Genomic DNA, 24,569 nt, shown 5'->3' with positions numbered 1-24,569 from the left:
GAGGGTGGGTTTGCCGAGTCGTGGCGCGCCAGGTCGGAGGACGGTACCCACGACACGACGCCAGTTCCGGAAATCTGAAAGTGCGGACTCGCTGAGTATTAAGTCATCACCTCTGGTGGTATGGGAGACATTTTTTGTTTTATTCTTGTGATGTCGTCTGTGTTTTCCGATGTGTATAGAAGGTCCCGTCCCATTCAGAAGAAGAAGGTAAAAACCCATTTTATTTTTAAATCTGTGGCTTTCTTGGCCTGCCTAAGATGACAGGAGACACAGTGTGACAGCACAGGCTCTGATATTAAGTTGCCCCAATTCAAACTCCAGACCTGCTTCTTTCTATGTTACCCGTGGGCATTTCCTTCAAGGTTTCTGGGTTTTATTTTCCTCCTATGAAGAATGAGGACAATGACAGACACACCTCAGGGTGCTGAGTGCTGACATTCAACTCATCGAGTCTGTACTCAATAAATATGGACCACTGTTGTCAATGGCGGGGCCAGGTCAGTCCCCAGCCCAGTGGCATCCTCACTGCTCCATGAATCTTCAGAGGAGACCCCAGGGGCTGAAGGCCCCTCCCGGCTGCAGTGCCAGCTTGCTGATCAGGAGGAAAGAGTCTGACGCAGCACCCAGGGATGCCGTGAAGACGTGTTTGCTGGGAGAAGGTGTCCCGCTGAGTGTGTGCAAGGACAGTGGCACCGCGTCTTTGTGGTGCTTCACACCGGGCAGTGTTGGCCGCTGTGTTAATTTTTCCCTTTAAAGCTGCCCACCAATCACACATCGAGCCCAGTCGTAGAGTCAGGCTTACCTCCCATGACAACAACAAGGCAACCCTTTGAAGATCCCAATCATACTTACCAGTCCTGATATAGGAAGGCAAACCACTTTCATAGGAGGGGCACTGAGACCTCTAGTACGTTCCCGGACCTGCACTGGATAAAGTGGCCCTCACCTGCCCCCAGTGTGGGAGGCTGTAAGGGCTTCTGGGAGGCAGCCTGAGCTCTGCCGCCTCCAAGATGTTCAAGAAGTCGCCAACTGCACACTCTCCTTGGACCTTGGGCATCTCTCCACCCATGCCCTACAGCTGGCCTCAGTGTCATCTGCTCAGACAAGATATGCTTCCCCAAAAAGGACCATCACGACCACCAATTCCAGAAACCACAAGTTCACGAGCTGGGAAGAATCTTCAGGGATTCTACAACCCCATCACCTCTGAGATAAGCCAACGGAGTCAGACAGGGTCATCTCTTGGTGAAGAGAATGCTAACAAGTAAACTCACTGTGTATCTTCAAAGCTAAATGTTCAGCCGATCATTTAGGAACCGTTGTCAGCTGCATATTGAACATCTTGGAGTGAGTCGAAGTCTCTGCATGCAGCTACAGAGGAGCCAGTACTAAAGAAGCAAAATTCAGAGTCATCGAACGGTTGATGGAGTAATTCTGTTTTCACACCGAATGCCTGGAGAGTCAGTCTATAGCTCAGTCCCCAGTAAACCAGGGACAGGAGAGAGCAATCCACATACCGCAAAAGACCATCATGGGTTTTGAAGTTTCAAAATATGCTAGGACCAAAAGTCCAGCAACCACAGTCAGCCACAACCATAGGACGTTGAGAGATTTATAAAAAACCACATTCGTCTGTCGTTAAGGCACTCATTATTTTGGCCCGGTGCTGATGAAAGATTAGCAGCAGACTAGTCTGGTTTTTGAGCCTTTTTCGAACACCATTTCCACCCAATGCCATGTTTGCCACTGACGTTTTTATGCTGGATACTTCCTTCTCTTCCTCAACGTCGCCAGGACAGTCCCCAACCTCGTGGACCAAGGAGAGAAACTAAGAAGATTCAAATGTCTCAGACCTTCATCTACATCTGGTTTCGACCTGAATTCTACCTCTGCAGCAAGGCTTCCCTGACCGCCCCCTGGATTATGTCATCTCTTGATGCGGTTTAATAGGGCACCACTTTCTCTTTCGTAGCAAAAATTCTATTGTAATTATTTGTGTCATGTTCATCTCCTTTATTAATTGTAAAACCCTGGGGCAAGAAATGGATCAATCTCATCCGCCATTGTTCCTGCAGCTCTTACCTCTGTGTCTAAAGCCTAAAGTAAAGGCTGTATAAATATCTGAAGGGGGTGAATGAGTAGATGGATGGGTGGATGGGTGGATGCATGGATGGCTATTTCAATGTGGGCTACATACATACCCGTAATCTCTCAACTTTGGTTCTTTGACATTTCATCTTTCTCCCATTGCTCCTGCTGTTTGCATACAGCACGATTCCCAAATCTGGCACCCAGTTCTGTCCCTAGAGTACACATCACAACCACTGGTTCAACACGAACTTTTTCCCAATCACAAAAATAAACATGTCAGAAGAACAGTTTATCTTCGACAGAGCACAAAGTGAAGTGAAGATCTGACAATTGACCAGAAGATTCGGGCTGTGTGTAAACAGACAGGATGAGTCACCACATTACACCAGATTTCTTTTTGTCTGTTATCCGGGTAATTCAGCCTACATCTGGTGTGTTTTTTCCTTTACCATTTGAGTAGTTGCCTTCATCTTCATTCCCCCTACATCCTTAATCGTATTTTTCCTTAAGGATAAGTTAAATCGAAGCAATTGACTTCTGATTGCTGGGCTGAATCTAGACTTTAAGGTTTTATTTCCCTCCTAGTTTGTTTCCTTAGAGTCTCAGGTCTGAACAACCCCTGAAATAAGTCACTTGTTCTTATTGATGGCTATTGGCCGCAGAAAGGTCTTCCCAGCTTACGGGTGTGTAGAAATGAGATCCCAGAACTGATTTAGAATGGGATGAGTGTGAAGAATGGAAAGCAACACTTTGGTTGTGCGGTCCAGTATTTTAACTCCTCAGTAAGCATATGGATCAGTTACTTACAGCATTATTTTCTTTTTAAAGAGCCAGCTAAGGAAATCACAAAAGGCTGAACTCGCATCCGGAATAGCAAAGATGCTGATCTTGCTCACAGAGAGAGACATGACCTGGGAGAATCTGGCTCATGACCTAATGAACATGAACTCCTGACGAGGGCTGTCTCTTGCAGCTTGCATCACAGCCCATCCTTGGCCAAAACGCAACCTGATACCGCCCAGCACTTTTTATCTTATTTTGGTGGCATTTCAAAAGTGAGTTTTCAGAAATTCTGGGTGTTTGGATAATAGACTTCCCAAGAGGGCCGGAAGAAACAAAAAAAGTAAAAATGGGAAAAAAAGCATTATTACTTCTTCCTGAGAGTAGGGCAAAATCTTCTGATAGGCTGGTACTTGTCTAGGTGGTAGAGAGCAGGCCTATAGGTGATCAAAAGTCAAGGAAGCTTCGAGTAAAGAACTTACATTGTAATTATGCTCTTACTCTCACATCACTTTCCAAGATTGAAATTCTAGTACTTTAACCTTGACTCCAAGAACCATTCTTCCATCTATTCCCTTTTCCAAGTAATTATTATCTCTTTTTAATCCCAAAGTAATATATGTTTATTGTTTAAAACTAAATAAATATGGGAAAAGAAAAAACAGAAGATTAAATTTACCTATAACCACCCCCCATCCAGAGATAGTCAGTAATAACATTTCCATGGATGATTTCTTTCCAGTCCATGTGGGTAGGTACTTCTATTTCATATAAAATAAATCATATTGCACATGCTATTTTGGCCTATTTTTTCTTATTGATAAATCTTAACCTACTTTTAATTAATTAATCATTAAATGGTTGCCTTACAGCATTTTGTTAATGCTGCCAGGCACGCTCACATGTATTCCTAAAAAGTCTAGACATTCAGGGTTGGGGCTGAGCCTTCATTTTATATCAACTCTTCTGGCAGTGAAAAGGATCCCAGGGATTCAAATCCTAGTTCTCCTAACTGGTCCTAAGTTTGGGGCAAAGGTCTCTGGGCATTGGCTTTCTCATCTCTGAAGTAAGAGATCACAGAGTTGATTTCTAGAAAGTCCAAGAGGAGGCCTTCTGATGCTTAAATCGTACAATGCACAGTTTAACTCCTCCTCGTTGCCTATTATGCAGCCTCCATATGAGAAGGATTTCCCCTTTCCCTTCATCATTTGGTTGGCTTTCCTTTCAGTTTTCCATTTCCGTTCCCTTGAAACAATGAAATGCAATGCCTTTGATCTGTTCATCAGAAGGTGGGCGGTTGGCTTCTTCCCTGCTTCGGCACACTCGGCCGGCACCCGTCTCCAGCTGTGATGTGCAAGGTCTGTCCTGAGCCCCAAGCACAAGGCAGGTACTTCTGTAAGCGCTCCTGCCACGGGGCTCATCCAGCTCCGTGCCCTGAGGTAGAAATCAACTCCCAGGGCTTAAAGTAAGCCTCTGCCTTCTCCAAGTCTCCAGCCAAAGAGAGACTATGAGAAAATGTAAAAGGCACATTCATTTTCTTTGGACCAGAAACAGAAACATTAATCTCTTCTTTTAAAGGGGCCAGTAAGGATTTTGTGTTCCACATCAAAGAAAAGTTAGGAAGAGACAATGTTTTTCCACTGTGGGCCAATGAAGTTGGAAGAGGGACTCCATTCGGCCATGATTCAGGATCTAAAGGCATTCCTGAGGTCTGATACAGTAGTTCATAGAAAGGTGCTCCAGGTTTCCTGAATTCCACATACAGTCCTGCACAACTGCGTTCTTAAGGTGTTCCTGAAAGAAAGGACGCCCCCCTCTCACTCCCTGCCTTCTCGGGTCTAACCAAGCTACTCGTGTAACTGGCCCAGGACCGAAAAAGATCAAGAGGTTGAGTACAGGTTTGAATTTTATCTCTGCGTGTTTCTGGAGTCTGTCAATGTGGGTATCTTAAGAAGAGCCAACATCTCACCACTGTCTTCCGTTAGCACCTCCATGGAGAAGATCTGAAGAAGCATCTGATTTTTTGCTTTTATTGTGAATTCCATTGAGACTTGTGATTCTGGTGTGAAATAGGAGCAGAGTGAGGAATAGTCCTGGGACTCATCATCATCTCAGGAGGTGCTGATGTTCCCACGCATCAGCAAGCAAGGTTCCAAAGAATGGCAGCATCAGATCCTGAGCGTCTTCTGAGACTTTTCCATCCTTGTCCGTGTTACTAAACACAGCGATAACACTCATTGAACTGGGCACCACCTCTCACGTCTCTGATGCTCCTAGTGGGTCTTTTCTCATTGAGATGCTGAAAAATAAAATGACATAATAGAGCGAGAAAATGCTTTGAACGTGAAATGCTTTGCATATGAAAGGGGCTGGAGATTTTGTTTAGGATAGCTCAGATGAATCCTGCCTTGTCTTACTGTAGCAGACTGTTACAATATTTCATTGTTGGAACTGAAATTGCCTCATAATAGACGAGTGTCACCGAACTTGGATCGGTAGATAAACATTACGGGGAGGCATATTTCAGATCAAGATGATGAAGTGCTTTTGAGCATTTAGAGAGCTTTTGAACATGTGGAGCCGTTCAAAAAAGAAATGAGTGCCTGGAAAAGCACTGGATCTGTCGAAATAGAGCTGTAGGACCAACCGGCAGGGGTGCTGGAGCGAAGTTTCTTTCCCTGGATCAGACGGCAGACACCTGGGGTTCCATCCAGCTCTGAGAACCCGTGATTCCACTCTTAACAATGGTCTCTGCTGCTATTTTTAAATATGTAAAGGGCTGTCATGTACAAGAGGAGGTGTTTTATTTCAAAAGCATCCAACTAGACCTAGTTGATAGACGTTACAGGAAGGTAAGCCTTGGCACGACAGAGGAACCACATCCAAACATCTGCAACTGCTATACGATTAATTGTTTCTCAGTCAAGTAGATTCAACGATGGAAGGAAGAGCAATCTGACCAAAGCTAACCCACCAGCATTGGACTACAAACTCCTGGTGTTTAATCCAGTGCTGGGTTCTCTGTCTTATATGCCTCCCCCAATCCAAGGCCACACATACTGGGCAAATCTATATCTTAAAAATCAAAGGAAAGCCATGTATCAGTGACCATGTGCTGAGAGTCCTCCTCTGGTCCTGCTACCATATGACTTCTCTTTTTCTTAGACTCTGTTTTTCAGGGGGAATAATTAAGTTAATATGTCTGTGCTACTCTGAGACCTACAGAAACTAGAATGAATTGAATAAAAACTCTTCTTTATTCTTTTATGACTAAAATATATATTTTATTGTTAATTAAACATACATCAATTTTATTCTCAATTCCTAGCTTCAAAATAAATTAGAAACTTTAATATACACAGCTGATATTAAGTATTAGGCATCTAAAACCCTTTTATTCAGTATTAGTGGGTAGAGTTAATACAGTGTGACTGCACATATATATTATATTGCATGTAAATACACGTATGCAGTATACTGCACATTTTTAAAATTTACATATGTGTACAGATCATTGTTTCTGAGGACAGATTAGAGCTTCAGCTTTTTAAACTTGCACAGTTATTAAAGGAATAAAGCCAACCACAACATAAGAATCAACGGAATGTGGTAATCCAATCATAGAGGATGAAGGACTTAACTATGATAAAAAAACGAATGCAAACACTGTAACTTTGATGATACTACAAGGTGAAGAGTATGTGAAAAGGTGGAGAGAAACATGGGAGCACTCAGTTCCTCATTTCACAGGGATGAGAGCAGAGGTGTCTGCAGATGACAGATCAAGAAATAAAAAATTACGGTGTATTATTCAAAGATACAATGACAGCTAAGAGAAAACTAAAAACTAAACTGTCACTTAAAGCTTGGGAAGCCGATGAGATTGGTTGTAGAGTACGTGAGACAACGTGTTTTAAGGTTTATATGGTCATTGGTATGGTTTAAGGTAATTAAATCAAGAAATAGCAGTAGAAGTGTATTACACATAAGATGGAATTAACTACCAAAAAACTAAAAATATAAGCAGTAGTCACCTCCTGGGACTGTGACCGGCTATGGGATGAGAATGTGGCCTTTCACATTTTATTTCATAATAATCTGTTCAGTCGGACTTTTCATTATCACATGAATATATTATTGTTACACTTAAAAACCTCTGCCTTTTAAAAGAGGAGACCATTTGTATTGGACGGTGCTGGCTCATAACCATTTCCTCTATGATGTTTGGTGTGTCAGGATGAGAAAAATCTGACCAAGCAAATTCCAAAAATAAAAATTTGGCTTAATTTTTTTCTGATGTAGTGTACAAGGAAGCTACCTTTGGAATGCCTGTAGAATTTGGAATCAAAAGAAATAGTAATCCTAGAAAAAAAAGTATATATATATATATATATATATATATATATATATATTAATTGAAGTGATTAGTTATAATGTGTCAGTTTCTGGTATACAGCATCATGTCTCTGTCATGGCCTAGAAAAATCTTTTAATAAATTTCTATGCCTCCATCTTCCCACCCTTCAATGGGGTCCTAGCCCATCATATTTCACTCCTTTATTCAAGATCCCAAGGAGATGAGCGTGTAACTCCTCAGCTATAGGAAACCCTGCCAGTGTTTTTCTCAGATGACATGAGTCAGGAGTGGTGGAGAAGAGCAGGGAAGTTCTTAGGAACTTCAGGCATGCAAATGAACATCTCAATCCTTTCAATTACTAGTCTTGATTTCTACATCAACAGCTCCAAGCTCCCTGTGGCAGAATCAACGTTCTGCATGAAGATATTCTGAGGAAGCTTCTGACTTACTGACCACCCTGCAGCCATCCACCCACACGGCTCATGGCACACCTGGGAAAAACACGTCAGTGATGGGTGGAGAGCTTCCTTCACAGGAACCTGCAGCCGGTCGCATCCTGCTTTCTCAAAACCCTGAATTGCAAGCATCTGTCAGCAGACACTGGGTAACAACAGCACCCATCCCACTGCCCTGGGCTCTGAGAGGACTCCCACTCCCATGCCCCACTCACAGGCATGGCTCTCCTCTCTCCTAAACAAAGGGCTCTCCAGTTCCTCTCCCCAGAGCTGTGGCGTTTCCACGGGGTGCACTGGGTTAGGGATGGGGGCAGACAGGAAATACACAGAAAGTAGGAAACAAAAATGATTTGTGCAAGCCCTCATCTGGGAGGCCTGCATTCCTGGTCGCCTGCATTTATGATATTAAGGGGAAATGACAATCAGGCAGTCCATGAGTTAGTATGAATCAGATCTTTGTTTCTTGGCAAACCCCGCCTGCAAAGCTGAGTTCAAGGTTCCCACTGACTTGCAGCAACAATTTTCTAGAAATGACTTTAAACTGCACCCGATGCCCATTCTCCTCCCTCCAGACCAGAAAGAGTAAGACAAGGTGACTACACAGCTGGATGTCCTGTGGCTTATGAAAGGAGCCACCTCCACGCAGTGCCTATGCGCTCCCCCCAAAGCTGGGAACAAGGTAAGAAATGGGTCCCCCCGAGGGACTAGGGAGCAGGGAAAGAGACCCAGCAGGAGTCGTTATTCTCCTGGCTCCGCCAGACGCTACCCACATCCCTGGGCTGGATGCTGCCTCTGAAGCCCAACCTGCCCTCCCCAATCACCCTGCAGCCAAAAGTAGCTCAAGGAGGCAGCCAGAAAATTCTCCAGTCCAGGCAAAAGGAAGAGACAAGACCATGGGGTTGAAAGAGGGAGGGCGAATCGCTTCATTCATGTGTTGATTCCTTTCCAAGTTCAAAAAGCTTGGACTGTTCATTCATGTGTCCTTTTCATTCATTTGGGAGGCAAGTCGTATCTTCTCCAGCTGATAAACAATGACATCACAGCTCAGACCCGATTCAGATCGTAGTCAGTTTGCACAGATAGGACTGAACTCCGTTCCTTGACCTTCCTGTTTTAGGGTCCTTTTTCCCCAGGTCACATTACCAGCAGATGTCATCATCCGACCAGCAGGTAAATACTTGGCAACAGAAATTTGAGCCATTTGACCAGAAGCTAGGGTTTGAGGGGATGTTTGCTAGAGAGAGAGAGAGAGAGAGAGAGGGAGGAGGCTTGTCTTCCCCATACAGAGCTGGGGAACTGGGTCTCACATCGAGCGAGCCCCAGCTCTATGGCGACTTTCACTTTTACAGTCAGTGATGCCCAGGTTCCATTCAGATCTTCTGCTTTGCTGAAACCCTGCCACCTAAAAAAAAAAAAGAGAAGGTGTTCTTTAAACTATGTGTTTTCCTGCAGACCTGAAATAGAGTTCCAAGGGGTGTGCTTTTATAGTATTATTATGTTTTATTTGTTTTTGTTACTTATCCCCACTGGTTGTTGAGTCAGCTACACATCCTGGAACAGGTGGGCTCAAGTCTCTCCCATTTTAATGTTAATTTCTACATGAACAGAATAAACATGAATGCCTTGATATCTCGTTTTCCTGCGCTGATGGAAATTAAAGTCCCACCTTTCTCACACCGGACATCTCGCTGTTTTGATGATCCTGCGCTATTAACATGGCAGCAGTCACAGCAGGTCGCCGTGGAAAGACCCATTAGCTCATCCAACCCCATCTCTCTGCCAGGACAGGATACAGGCCCTAAAAATGCTTCCTGGTCTAATGGCTGCTTAGGGGTTTATTTATCCGAGGTTACAGCAAACACGGCTGCAAAAAACAGGAAATAGAGTCTCACCTCAGTTAATTATGATTCTGGTTATAACAATGCAGCAGGCAAAGCTCACACCCCCACACGAGGCCGCTGGGACCTCATCCCTGATCAGGGAGCCGAAGCCACAGATCTGACCACCCTCATCAGACCTTGGGAGTGTTGCAGAGTTTCACCTCCCGTCAGATGGGTGCCCGATCAGAAATAAAGAAAATTATGTCAGCTTGTGAAGTTCTGAAATTGGTCCTCATTCACTGAGCTCCGTAAGGGGGTAAATCGGTTGTCCCGTTTGCCTCTGATTGTGGCCAACACATGAATGCTCAACAAAATTCTAATTAATGAAGACTGAGTGAAAAGGAGTGACAGTTTCTCAGGAGTGAGGGGAAGGAAGCAGTACAGGAGGGCTCTGGGTTCGTGAGAGTAAGGGAGCCTGGGTGAGTAATGTCTCAGCTCCAACTCAAGAAGCATCTTCCCTGCTGATAACCGTTCGGTTGACGGTAACAGCTGGCGCTCGGCACGTACTCATTCCTTACCAGCATCATCTCCGAGCTGAACATTGGACATGCGTTATCTCACTTAATAATCTTTCAGGGAGGCTGTTTTATTATTCCTGTTTTGCTGAAAGAAAAATAAATGAGGATGAATAATTTGTCTAAGGTCACATTACAAATAAATATGAATTTAAATTCAAGTTAGTCAGATTCTTCAGCCCATATTATGGACCACAATATTCTCCTGCCTTTCCGCTGTTGGTCTATTTTTGGAGAAGCAGTGCTTTCAGAGAAGAGAGGTGAGGGGCAAGGTCATCGCTGTTATTCATCAGGTAGTTCTAACTCTGCCCTCACTTCTGAGGGGTACTAGTCCTCTAGCCAATATAAAGTTTCTCAAAAGTCTAACCAGATGTACGCACCTATAAATACAGAGTACGAAGAACAGTAAAATGTGATTCCAAAGCCCTGGATTCTAGCCCAGATCTCCCAGTGAGTCCTAGGAAGCCTGGGGCAGGGGGTGTCTTAAGCTCTCCAGGCCTCAGTTTCTGCAAAGGAAATCAGAGTGGTGCGCTGGTGGGTCCCTCCAGAGCCCTCCCAGCATTAAAACCTCAGTGTTTTTAGGGCCCTTGGCCAAGCTGTAGTGGGGACTCTGAGCTGGGGAAGGATGCTTGTTCTGAGTCATCGCTGTTGCAGAAGCAACAGAAGGAAGTGTCTCCTTCCCGGACAGCCAAGGCGAACGGTGTAAGCAAGAAGATGCCCAAAGAACAGAAGGTGTGCGGAGGGGCTGAGTGAGAGCCGGCCAGCCTGCTGGGGGGAGGTCAGAACTGCGGAGGCCCTTAGCTGAAGAAAGAGTCCTTGGAGCCCAGCTGATGACGCAAGTGATGGTTACTCTCCACGCGTGGTCCTCACACTCTTGTGAGAAACCTGCTACCAAGTGGGCTTAGCAGGATCAGCTCATCCAGACCACAACAGTGTGCCTGGTATTTTCTATGAACATAAAAGATAAAGTCAGATCTGTTCTTAAAGCTTGTCATTTATCAGGGACTCGAGGAGGAAGAGGGCCTAAGTTTGTACTGGAGGCCAGCACAGGGTGAGATGAGGGAAGAGCTGGGTACCAAATCTGATCTTCTCCGAGAAGCCCCTCACCTCCAAAGTGTGTATGGCTGCTCTTTCTGTTTGAACGTCCCATCATCCAGGGCATTTTTCGCAGTTCGGAGCCTTCTCCTTTGCTTCCTTGGGTCCTGAAACACTGTCTGAATCCTCCTGCTCCGTCCCTGTGGTTTGGCAGGATACACTGTTTTATACCAAGGCATCACGGTCTTTGACGATCTGATCTGTGGTCCAGGTTCCCCAACTACATGCAAAGCTCTGAGGGCAGAATCAGAGCTTTGTTCCGCAGTCCCTAACCTAAAGTTAAGCATGTTTAATTCATTCACCAAATACAGATCACAGTCCTTCCCCAATCTGGGCGCACGGTAGACTCACTTCCCTGCACCCTTGACATTGGGAGTGGCCTTTTGGACTTGCTTTCATGAATGAAATTCGAAGCCCTTCTGACAGAAACTTGGAGAACCTGGGAAGAGTTTCAACCATTCTGTTTTTCTCTCGGGCACATGTCAAGTGACAGCTGCCACGCAGCCTGGGGCCCAGAGTGACTTGGATGCCATTGAACAAAGCACTTACTGACCTGCGAGGAGGAGGGCTTGAAGCGCTGAGGTTCGGCGCCTGTCACCACCGTGTAACCTAGCATGGCCGGACCGGTACAGACGTGCTCGACAAGTAGTCCCTGAGTTCTGCACCAATGGTTCAATCGCAACAGATACGGAGGAGGTGAACAGAGAAGGTTGGCCGTGCCCTGGGAAAAAGTTGCCTCTACTGGAAAAGACTTGGCCAGCTCGCTCTAATAAGCTGTTTTCTCCTTTCTAGAAAAGCGCCACTCAGAGCCACTGACATCTCATGTCTTTCTGCGTGTCTTCCACTTGAGGCCACTTTACCTTAGGAGGGAAGGTCTCTGTCCTTCCCAGCAGAATTTAAAAATCAGAATAAGAAATGTCAGAAGGTGTCCTAGAAAATGGCAGAGAACTTTGGGGAGAGTTAGAAATCGCGAGATGGTCGGAGACAGTGCACAGAGGTTGGAACGGGCAGGTTCCACGGAGAGATGGCTGCCCAGGGACCTCAGTGGGAAGCCAGATCTGAGATCCACGGGGAAGCCTTTCGGAGCGTGGCCTCTGGTGGCAGCCAAACTGACCTTGAATTCCTGCATTTCATTCGCCCACTGCACGACTCTGGGCGAGTTTTCGTCCACCTCTCTCCCCACTCAGGTCTCCACATTTGGAAAACGGGGGTCAGACTAGAATTCAGTTCTGAGGGGTACGGAAGACATGGAAGATAATGTTCTTCAGTAATAAGGAAAAAATTTTTATATTATGTGCTTTTTAAAAGTCTTTAAAAAAGATCAGTGAGATCACTTTCTGGTGCACTTAGCACAGTAACTACAACACGGTAAATGTTCAGGGGAAAAGAAAGATAGCTCTAAGGAAATGAACGGGTATGGAAACATTCACCAAGGGTCCTGGAACACGATCGGGAGCTCTGCCCGGGTCCAGCTTCCAGGAAACTCGAACACTCCTGCCCAGAGCCCAGTGACGTGGCCGCTGGCCCTCATACCAACAATGGTGATGCTTTTTCCAGATACAGCAGAACTTACCAGATTCTCTGCCAGTGAAAAGTGCTCTCTGGAAAGTGCTCGATAAAGTCTTGAGACACCAGAGAAACCGTGATGGACGTGGGGTCAGATGAAGGGAGAACCTCATTTCCCGCCCCCCTGGGCTGAGTTCTAGGACTTTCCAGAAAGTGAGAGGCCACTGGCCTTTGTTCTGCTCACCTGACTTTGAGACTCTGGCCAGAGGCCTCAGGACAAGTGAGAACATGGCAGGTCATTTGGTCCTCTTCATCTGGGGAGGCCACACTTGTCCTCTTGTTCCAGCTGGAAGTGGCCCCAGAAAAATTAGAAAAGAGAAGTTTGCTTTTAGTTTCCCCATCTCCCTCTTCTGTGCTCTGTCCCTCACAGGGGGCCTCCCCTGGGCCCAGGCATCCGAGGCTTTTACACCCTCCCCTGTAGAGTTGGAAAAGACAAAAATTTGGAATTAAATGTCTGAAGCACAGTGCTCCGCATCATCTCTTCTACTCTTTGTCCCAAAGCCTCAGTTTCCTGGAAATCATAATAACCCCCTCAAGGTATAACAATTAATCGATTACACTATAGTAGTAACAGATTTTAGTGTGAACAGCAGAGACCCAAAATGATTCATTTCTGTTCCTGAAGGTGAAGTCAAACCTTGTCAACTGGATACAATTCCCTAACCTGTTCACGCCGTGTATCCACCATCAGTCCTTTCACTCGAGAAACGTTTATTCCACGCCTCTTATTGAATGAAACAGCGCTGGATGCCGAGGACAAAAAGATAATTAAGACAGAGTCCCCAGCCTCGTCGAGCTTGCAGCCTAAGAAAGGAGCCGGATACGGAAATAGATTGTAAAGCAAGGAAGTAAACTCAGTGCCTGAAATCCAGCCAGCGCATCACAGAGGAGGCAGAGCAACCCACCCCGGAGAGTTCAGGGAAGGCTTCCTGGGGGAGGAAGCACCTGCCTGAGTGTGAATGATGGCTTAGCGCAAAATAGAGAAAAGAGGCAGAAGGGAAAGGAAAGCAGGGGTGGGATGAGAGGAGAAAAGGTTAAGTCAGGCAAAGGGAGGCAAGAAAGCGAAGCGGGCGAAGAAAAAGGCATTTCCGTGTTGCTGTCAAGTAGGAGGTGGGGGATCGTGAAAAGAAGAGATGTGCCTTGTACCCAGTAAACCTTCATTTTAGAAAGGAAGCTCTAAAACGCACCCCTCCTTCCTGGAGCCACCTCCACATTGCATCCTCCATCGGCTCCCAGGTACATGTAATTCATGGTGAAAACAGAAGAAGAAATAAAATGTGATCATCTAAATGTTCCAAGCTTCCTCCACCTCTCTCTCCCCTCCCCTCTGTCTCCCGTTTTTGTTCCTTTTGTGAGACCCAAACCCCAATGGTAGGAAGCATTAGTCTAAAAATAGCCCCTCAAAGACCCAGTTTTTTTCTGCGTTTCATAAAACATCTGCTGAACAGTTTCCTATAACTGTTTTTGGCCATTAAATCAAAGCCGGGAGAAACAATGTTCTGTTTCTGCCTTTAAAGAAAAGAACCGCCGTCAGGCCTTCCTCTCAGACCCCGACGACAATGGGGCCAGAAATAGCCGTGGGAGGCTTTGAAACACCTTAAGGCCCGCGTCCAAGCAGAGACTTACTGGGGTCTTGTTTTTTTCTTTTGAAAGTGGCTGTTCGGCTCCCAAGAGCAGAAAAGAAACCCGGATACGAAAAGCCTCATGGGAGAGTTACAGCGCCCATGCAAATCGCCACCTGCAGCGGCGGGCCGGCGAGGTGTGTGCGGAGGCCCGCAAGGGCCTGGCCCGGGCTGGCAGGCGCAGGCCCGCGGGGAGCGGAGGCGGGGCGGCCGGCGTCTGACGCGGGGTGGGCTCGCCTCTGTGCTCTGTCTGAGGACCTGGGGGGCTCCCGCTCGGGGGAGCGCCGACGTGGAAGTTGCCTGGTCCAGACACAAGGTCTAAAGACCCAGTGGGTGCTGTCAGGCCTGGCTGGCGCAGGGTCCCGGGCAAGACCTCTCACCTCCCTGACCCCGGGCCCCTGGGAGGGGCAGCCACCCTCCCGTGAACAAGCACTGGTGCAAAAGCCGCTGGGCCTGGCAGCCACGGCCGACGGAGGGGAAGAGGCGGCCTGCGGCGGGGCCGCCGGGGAGGCCGCCAGTGTGGGCGCTGCTGGCGGGCTGCTGGGGCACCTCTGGGTCTGGCCGTGGGCCCGGCGCGAGGGGCTCGCCTTCCCGGTCTTTCGGGGTCAGGGGGTCAGGACACCCTGCCTTGGCCAGGCAGGGGCCCCACGTTCTCCCCACTGGCTTCTGAAGAGCCTCCCATGTGCTCCCTCCTCACCTGCGCCCCTCCTGTAGGAAAGAGTGGCGCATCCTTGTGGGACGCAGATGTGAGCGAGACACCTGCTGTGGCGGGAAGGAAGGGGGACCGTTGGGCCCCCTCAGCTGTGCCCACGGTGGGCTCGCACGCGGGCCGAGGGCAGCTGCTCGCGCTGGGCGGCGGGACCTGCAGGGTGGATCCTACAGTTGGAGGCGGCTCAGGCGGCCACGTGTCCCTGCAACACTCCCAGACTCCCAAGGCCGTGCGCCCTGGGTCCAAAGGGACTTTTAGCCCTTTGTGTCCTGGGAAGCCATGGGCTTGGCAGGGCTGAGAGGGCAGCGGGCAGTCGTGGCTCCTCACAGTCCAGGGCGTCCGGGCCTCCAGAGGAGGTTTCTTGAGAAAGAAACCTGAAGGATGGAGAAGGACTGGTCTCTTCTGGAAGCGTTTACTGTCACCGGGAAACCAGAGCACCAGCCACAGATGGCCTCCACACAGGGGGTGCTGCTGCCTGTGCAGTGCGGCCGGGAGAAGGCGCACAGATCCCCACACACACACACAAATATACACACACACACACACACACACACACAACACACAACACACACACCACACACACCACATGCATACACACACCACACACACATACACAAAGCACACATAACGTACACAAAATACACATACATACACACATACAACATGCACACATACAACACACAAAACACACACACCCCACACATATACACATACCACAAAAAACACACCACACACAGACACACACCACACACAGACACACACCACACACAACATACACACAACACACATACATATGCACAACATTCACACACTTACACACACATGCACACACACATACACACAACATTCACACACTTACACACACACCACAAACATACAACACACAACATACACAACACACATAACATACACACAACACACAACACACACATACAATACCACACACATACACACAATATTCACACACATACATACACACATACACACAACATACACACATATACACACATACACACACCACAAACTTAAACACAACACACACCATACACACAACACACATATACACACAACACACACACAACATTCACACACGTATACACACAAATACACACACCACACACACAACACACACATACATACACATACACACACCACACACACATACACACACATATACACACATACACACACCACAAACATACACACAACACACAACATACACACAACACACACAACATAAACACGTACACACACCACACTCATACACACACCACGAACATACTTGCAAATACACACAAACACTCAACACACACGTCAGACAGACCTAACTTCAAGGTTGGCTCCTCCACCTAGTTCTGTGTCTGCAGGCCAAACCCTCAACTTCTCTGAGCCTCACATCAAATAAGGTAACACATAAAATGTGTTTCACGTTCATTCAACCAAAATCTAGCAAGCATCCACTCCCCGCAGGCCGCTGCCGCGGACAGCAAGCACCGCGCAGAATGAAGCCGGCACCAGGCCATGCGCTCAGCGCTGGGGGAGGCAGACAGGGAACCAGAGTCTGAGTCGCGACCCCCGTGACAGCCGGCTCTGAAGGAGAGGCCTGGCCGCCAGCAGTGAGGGGGGTGGGGACCCTCATCTATCTGGGACGGACCCTGAGGACCTGCTGTTCAGGCCACCACCTGCAGGTGTGAGGGGGCCAGCCTTCAAAAGCAGCAAAGCTCCATCCGCGGCAGAGCGCCTGGGCTGCTCACCAGGCCGAAGGGGCCTTGAACTCGGAGACCCCGCCCCTCCCCTCCTGGGGGAGCTCGCCCCCCCCCCCCCGGTGGGGGAGCGGCGCGGGAGCGGGGCCTCAGGAATCTGCGCGAAAGCACTTGGGGCGGACGCGGCGGACGGGGCGGGCGAGGGGACGCCCGGGCCGGGGGCAGGGGCGCTGCGTCTCCCGTGCGATGGTCCGAGCAGCGGCACCGCGGAGGTGACATTTGGGCCAAGCCCGCATGGGGGTGAGCGAAGGGAGCGCCGTGTCCGTCCCCTCTGGCTTCTCCTGCGAGGCCAACAGCAGAGGCAGAGCACGGAGGCGGCGAGGACAGCGGTGGGCCGAGCCGTGACCTAGCCCGGGCGGCAGTGCAAGGGACACCAAGCGGCAGGACACTGGACTGAGCTTCAGAGCAGAGCCAGCAGGACTCGCTGGTGAGCCAGGTATGGGTTGGGAGAAGCAGGTGTGAAGCACGACCCCGAGGGTATCGGCCTCGGCCCTGGAGGCGGGGAGAAGCCGTCGGGGAGACTGAGCGCCCGGCTGCGGCCACAGGAACTCCGAGATGTCGACTCGGGGAGTTTCCCGTGCGTGTGGAGTCAGAGGGACTTTGGGCTGGAGCTCTGGACGTGAGGTGGCCAGCCCTAGGTGCTTCTAAAGCCCCGAGACCGGCTGGGTTCGCCAAGGGGGAGAGGAGACTTAAAAGGAGAGCCGGCACCCTCCCAAGTCAGGAGGCGGTGGCGACGAGGACGCTCCGAAGGGGCTGCGTGGAGACCAGGGAGGCGGGGGAGCACCCCGAGCGCGCTGCCCGGGGAGGGAGGAGGGATGATGTCCGCGGAGCTGGGGTGGAAAAGGAAAATGAGGACTGAGAGCTAACGGTCTCCGTTCAGAGTCACCTGGAGGGATGTGCAAACCCTCATCCCCCAGACGGTTCCCTGTTCTTGGTGGTACCGTCCCCGCCCCCGCCTGACACTCCTGCCTAGAAGGCCCCCCAGACGCAGAACAACTGAGGTGAGGCGTCCTCTCGAGGGCACCGCTGAGGGAAGATCTGGTCCCAAAGCTGCAACCAGGCTTCGGCCGCAGACTCAGGAATTCGTGAACGCAAAGGGACAAAGTGTGGAACGCGGAACCTCAGGCCGAGGGAAGGGGCGGACGGTGGCGCGCCTGGATGGAAAGGGCGTGGTGAGCAGAGTCTAAAGACAGCCCTCCACGCTGGCTCTTCCAGAACAACTTTGAAATTTCCCTCCAACGCCTAAGGACCTCTCAGCTAACGGCAGGGGACACCGTCGGAAGCTCGGCGTGATCACCGGGAGGGCCGTATCTGAGATGGGGAGGCGCCGAGGGAGCCAGCAGGGCAGCAGCATCTGCCTTCCTGCCCCGCCCCGCGCCGTTTACCGATAGGAAGGAGGCGGGCTGGGCCACGCAGAAGAAAGCTAAAGCCCCGGTCTGCGCGCCGCTGAAAAGTGATTCTACAAGACAAGCAGAAGGAGTCCAGACCGAGATCTAAGAAGATCCAGATGCTGGCGCAGGGGCCCGTCCCTGGGGTGTGACAGCTCCCGGGGAGAGGGGCCTGGCTGCACACCCCCCACCCCCAGCTCAGACCCAGGGAAGAGGAGGGGATGTGTCTAACCCGATCTCCCCAATCCCGGCTGCTTCTTCCCTGCACCCCCAGAGGCATGGTCCAGACTCTGTAGAATGTGCAGAATCAGACAGGAGGGGTTCGGTGCAGGACTAGTAATTGACATGAGGAATGCGCCTCCGGCCCGAGACCAGGTGCTTTCAATATCTTAACAGATTCCATCCTCACACGCGTTCTATGAAGTAATTTCTATTATGTCTTCATTTGACAAATGAGAAAACGAGGCTCAGAAAGATGAAGTAACTTTTCCAAGGTTGCCCAGCTAAGAAACGGCCACTCTGCAGTTCGCGTCCAGCCCCTGCTATTTCCAGATACCCCCAGGCTTGCTAACTTAGGCCACGGAGCCCAGCTTCCCTGGTAATCAGGGGAGAAAGATCACTTAAACTTTACATGCAATTTTCCTACTCAAAATATTTTGCACCAAGTGAGAAAGGGGTTTAACAAGCTAGGTAGCACCTACCAAAAAGCACAGTCCAGATGTCTCTGGGTCTGCTCAACTCTTCATCCTCCCTTCTCCCGAAAAAGAAAAGTAAATTGCCTAGTTCCATCTCCCATGAGTTCGACAGAACAAAGACAAGAGGACAAAAGCTGGAAGAGAGAGAGTGACAGGCACAGAACTGCGGCAAATCAGCTTGACCCGTATCAGAAAGGTGATAATTGAAACAAGATCTTTCCACGTGCCTGGAAAAGATGCACTGCCCTAGGAGAGAGGGTCTGTTTCCTCTCTTGTGACCATTTGTCATCCCACAGGACAGATGGGACAGAAACACCAGGAGGTGAGGAAAGAGCCAGAGAAGAGAAAGGAAAGGAGCGCTGGTGAGTAAGGAGAGAGAGAGATAAAGGACTGGGCACGCTTACTTCTACGATCTCTTCTGACCTGCCAAGTCCATGAGACCTAGTGATCTGGGGGGATGACCCAGAACCTCGGCTTTCATTGGGAAAGCCAAGTGAAAAAGAGAAGGAAAGTGTCAAGGGTTTCAAACCTCTTGATAAACAGGAGCCAAAGACTGACAAAGACCAGCAGAGAGAGAACTTGGAAAGCAGAGAACTGGGATGGGAATACATGACAGTGGGTCAAAGAGGAGCTAAGAAAGAAAAGGCACCGAAAGACAGAGCACTTGGTGGGGTGGAGGTGGGAAAGCAAGATGAATCTGATCACCTTGCTCTTATCCTACCTTGATCTTCAGGTCAAAAGCAGGGGCCACACAGTTCCCTACCCTGAGCCCTGTCGCTCCTTCCTGGCCCTCAGATCCACCTGAAATCCACAGCTTGGTGACCTCTTGGGGGGGTCTGTGTCCCCCGATAGATTGTGAGCTTGGTGAGGATAGGAGGGGTGGTGGGCACTCAGTTAGCACTAGTTGGATGGATGGACAGATGGATGGATGGATAGACAGATAAACGAATGCACGGTGGAGCTTTTTTGCCCGACATGACGGTCCTCAGCAGTTATGTCTCAGATACCAACCCCATGCCCTGGGCACCGAGTTGCCTTTCCCAGGGCTGTAATCCTGCTGGGGGTGACTGCTTCTTTCTCCTTCATGATCTCTGGCTCTGCCTCTCCCCATGCTGATTGTGGGGAGCCTCCCGCAGAGCAGGAGACAGAAAGGAAGCTGGCCCGGAGATGCAACTGGAGGATTGGCAGAGGCGTTGTCTTTTGTGTTCGTTCATCTGCCAGCCTCCCATCTGTGCCAGGGCTGGGGGAGGTGGGGGGTAGTGAGGAGCTTTGCCATGGATGTTAGAGGAGTGGAGAATTGGAGCCAGAGACTGACTTTCTGTCGCAAGGAATGAGAGAAAATGCAGGAAGGCAAGGATGTCTTCCCCAAGCTGACTTTTGGACAACACAAAGCAAAAGGCAAGCAACCAACAGAGTGTTTGGAAGGCAGAATCCCTGGGTCCTGCACCAACCAGCCCCTCGCTCCCAAGTCAAATCCAAAGCCCATCTCCTGTAGTTTTTCAACCAGTAACTTCTGTTCTGAGCCAGACGCCGTGGGTTCCCAGTGCTAGGAACAGAGCAGAGCATAGTATCAGCTAGGATCCTGTCCAAATGGTGCAAACGGCCACTGGGGGAAAGTGGGTAAACAGGGGACTAACCACGTGATCACACGTGTGCTGAGTGCTGTGAAAAAAAAAAGTATAGGATGCTCTGAGAGTAAATGAGGGAGCTCGGACCCCCAGGAAGTGACTTCTAGTGCTCCCCCGGGAAGGGGAGGATGAGTCAAGGTGACCCAGGCAAAGACGGAGGGTGGGAAGGCAGGGTGGGAAGGCCCCAGAGGGAGGCGGCCTGGCCAGCTGGAGAGAAGCTGGGATGGTTCCAGCAACGTGAGTAAGAATGTGCCCTGGGAGGCTCCACTGAGGATGGGAAATAGAAAGGCTGGGGACTTGGAGACACTCCTGCTTGTAGCATCAAGGCCCTGGATGTTGAAATTAGTCCAAATCAATAGACCCGCAGATATGTTAAGTCGAGGCCTGAAGCCCTCCCTGAGACTGGGGCTCAGGGACAATGTGGGTCAGCCCTAGGGGACAGACACTGTGCCCTAGGAGAGGCAGGGCTGGACAGGGAGTTGAGCTCCACAGAGCCAGGGCCCAGGGCCTCCCAGCCAGTGGCCAGGGAGCAGCCTGTGTGGCACCAGGGCCTGGGCCAGGCATCAGGATAATCTGTGTATAAACAGCACTAAGCTGTGCGTTGCAGGCTGGAGAGACTGCAAGGACTCAGAAGGGTCCTTAGGCTCAAATAACTAGTGGATCTCGGAGAAGGAAGTAGAGAAGGTTGGACTTGACAACTAAAGGCCGGGCAAGGCTGAGAGAGTCCAAAAGAGTGGGGAGCATTTCCAGGGGAGGGGGGCCTGAAGGAGGTCTGCACCCCAACAGGGGAGGGAGGCCTGACCAGGAGGGAGGGGTTAGACCGGCGGGATACCCAGCCAGGAGGCCTTTTGGCTTCTGGTCAGAGGATTTCCATGAGGGTCCACGGGAGCATGGAGCATTTTGAAAGGTGGGCATTAGACTAATGCAGGTGGAGACAGGGGAGGAGAGAGAAGCCACTTAGATGCTATCTAGGCCCTAGCAGGACGGGACAAAGGGGGCCACAGCAGGTGCGATCTGGCGCAGGTGTGCATCGTGCTCCGACCTGTACTCTTAGATGTGGAGTCTGAGTGACCGTGACCAAAGGAAGAGGGGGATGGGGAACAGGTGGGGGAGGGGAACTTTAACTGGCGACATTTTAAATTTTATCAAAGACAGTTTCAACCTAAGTCAATGATTGCCAAAATTTTTTTTTTAAACAGCCCACAAAATCTTAGGAGGGAACCTAATACATAAACTAGAGGAAAGGGAGATGCACTGATAGAAACTGGGGAGGGGGGCCGTGAGCCCTAGCCCCCCAGAACCCCACCTCCTACCCCTCAGATCCTGAGGACACCCCAGAGGAACGTGGGTACCCACTACAGTAAGCTGCTGAAAATACTGACCAAACTCGGGTGAGAGACTGGGAGTCAGAGACGATGACCCGGGTCCCCAGCACGGAACTGTAACTAAGACATTCAGGACATCGCTGAGGAAGCTGGAGCCGGGTGCTGAGTTATGGGATGCCCTCACTTAGAGCCAAGAGAGCAGAGGGAACCCGAGCCAAGCTTCCAGCCTGTGTCTCCGTTACAGGTCGGTGCAGTGGACACGTCTTCCCTCCAGGACTCTTCTTTCTCCGCTCTTCTCTCAGATTGAAGGCTCTGACTCCATCTCTCCATCTCCTTGTGAGGTCTCCTGTAAAACTCACACCTCCTACCCTTTCTCCTCTTTCTCGCCTCCGCCACCACCCTGGCTCCACTGGTACCCCTCCCTCTCCTGTCCCCACTACCCCCACCCTTCACTGGGGTCTTTTTGGTCATGGTTTATTTTTAGCCCCTCTGCCATCCTGAGGATGTGAATATTCCTGAGTCATGGTTTTGCAAGGAAATAGGGACAGACAGCTCCCTCCCCATCTCTGAAGATCGCTTATCAACCTCTAGCCAGACCCGCAGAGGCGAGAGCTTAATCTGCCAGTTCCTCTTCTGGTTAGAGCCCCCCACTCAGCCTCTTAGTCAGAGAAGCAGCTGCTTCTGCTAGTCCCAGGGAAGCAGCTTGAGCTAAACTCATTAGACCCACGTCGCATCCTCTGCAGAGCCAATTTCAGGAAAAGGGACCATGCGGGAGCCTCTGCTGCCTGTGGGACTGAAAGCAGAGACAAAGCCTGTTTGGAGAAGGAACAAGGTGAAATTGATTCTAAACAGGCCTGAATTAGACTTCAGAGACGTGGGTTTTAGGGCCCTGAGTAGCCTGTCAATTCTACTCAACAAGTGTCTGCAGAGTCCCTCCTCTGTGAGAAGTATGTTCGAGGCGCTAGGCTTACCTGGGTAACGAGGCAGTTACACATGCTAGGTGCTAAGAAGGGCGCCTGTCTGTTACTGATCAATTTCCACATGCAATGCAATATACAAGACCCTCCCCCTACAGCCAACAAGTCAGGATTTAAAATCTTCATCATGTCACCCCAATCCCAGCCATCTCCACTTCCCCACTCTGCCTCCCTGGACCTCTTCCAGCCCCAAGCGTTACCTGTCCTCATGCAGAAAAATCACAATCAGGTCATAACCAGGGTCTCAGGCAGTGTGACGGTTCAGGCAGCAGGAGCTCACAGCGATTAGGGACTTCACCCTCTGGACAGTGACCAAGCAGATGCCATGTGTGACTGGCAATGGAGGCAACTGGTTAAACATCTTTTTTTTTTTTTTGGTGGGGGGAGGGAATTCAGTTTGTTTATTTGTTTTTAATGGTGGTACTGGGCATTGCCCCCGGGACCTCATGCATGCAGCACTGAAATGTTACCCTCCACCCCGGTTACACATCTAAACACAGAACATCCCCAGCTGGCCAAACTCCCCAAGTCGGGGAGAAAGAAATCGTGTTTCTGTGACACTGTTCCACCAAATTCTGCAACCCAAACATCTATGATGGCGCCATACAGGGTCACATGTGAACGGATTATTAATTATAACATTATTGGATTGAGCCTCAGAGACCCAACTTCTCCCCAGCCATTTACTCCCCCCACCTCCTTTTCTCAGCCCCACTCCTTTCCCTTCAACCCAACACACATATACCTTTGGCTGCAGCTTGAGAACCTCTGCTTGCCTTTTAGATGCTTTGGGATTTCCCAACAGAAAATGTAAAGTGGTGTGTAAATCACATGGCCGGGTGAGAGGTGGGAAAGAGAAACAAGCCCTGAATCCACTCCGTGGCTGGTTTCTTCCAGATGGACGCGGGCCTTCCCAGGGGTGTTGCTCTAAGAGGGGCTGATCTGCTGACCCTGGTGCAAGTCCTAGGGCCCAGCGGATCCCTGTAGGATATTAGTCACTCTATAAAACCTCCAGGCCAGTTTCCCAGGCTGTGGGGGCCTATAGGCAATTTCCCACCGGGTCTCAGAGCCTGAGAACCTATGTATCGCACTGCTTGGCGGTGGGTCCGAATTGCATCAGATGTGATTTGTTTCTTAAAACATGACTTAGCAAATGTCCCCAGACAAATTGTCAACTTTCTCAACTTCTCTCACAGAGGGAGCTGCGGGACCCACCCGGTTACCCTTCTCCAGGCCACAAAGCACATGGGAGCCTGGAGGAGTCCAGAGTCCTCACCATGGGCTTGTTTCCAAGACGGCTCACCCCAGGGAGCCCCAGAGGTGGCCTTGGGGCGGAGAAGGTGACAGCAAAGAGCTGGGCGGAAAAGCTGCTCCCAGGTGCCTCTGAGAGGACCCCGAGGGCAGGGAGCAGTCCTCAAAGATGACCCAGCATGAATGCCTCCCAGAGCCTCCCTTTCTTGGGTTTCCTGGGTCTTGGCTCAAACTCCTCCCTTTCCTCCCCAGCAACCAGTTTCATCTTTGGAGTCCTTTCCACATTCTAACATGACTCTGCAGCTGATAATCAGACAGAGAGAAGGTGCCAGGGACATTTCATCAATAATCAGCCAGGGAACACAGTGATTTGTTCTTCATTCATCTCTCAGCCCTCTGGGTTGCTTATTCTACAGAAAGGAATTCTGATGGAGAAGAGGGAGAGAGGTCAGAAAGAAGAGAGGAAGGAGCA

General features: G+C 49.9%; 1 long non-coding RNA gene across 5 annotated transcripts; it reads right to left on the bottom strand.

Annotated features, from left to right (window-relative positions):
- Nucleotides 1-8,121: 8,121 nt before the first annotated feature.
- On the bottom strand, nucleotides 8,122-14,212 carry LOC107034303 (uncharacterized). Of its 5 annotated transcripts, none has more exons than XR_012066619.1 (9): nucleotides 13,927-14,212; nucleotides 12,924-13,025; nucleotides 12,288-12,402; nucleotides 11,727-12,055; nucleotides 11,186-11,313; nucleotides 10,459-10,584; nucleotides 10,082-10,166; nucleotides 9,350-9,547; nucleotides 8,122-9,085 (listed from the first exon to the last, which is right to left on the bottom strand). It is a non-coding gene; the product is annotated as an uncharacterized lncRNA (long non-coding RNA). The 5 variants fall into 5 exon arrangements; XR_012066620.1 differs by having other exon boundaries at nucleotides 11,727-12,050; XR_012066622.1 differs by having other exon boundaries at nucleotides 11,727-11,894.
- Nucleotides 14,213-24,569: the final 10,357 nt, after the last annotated feature.

Source organism: Vicugna pacos, chromosome 33, assembly GCF_048564905.1.
Source record: "Vicugna pacos chromosome 33, VicPac4, whole genome shotgun sequence".
In the NCBI taxonomy this organism is placed as follows: Eukaryota; Metazoa; Chordata; class Mammalia; order Artiodactyla; family Camelidae; genus Vicugna; species Vicugna pacos.
The sequence above is the reverse complement of the archived record's forward strand: the minus strand, read 5'-3'. Positions and strand labels throughout refer to the sequence as shown.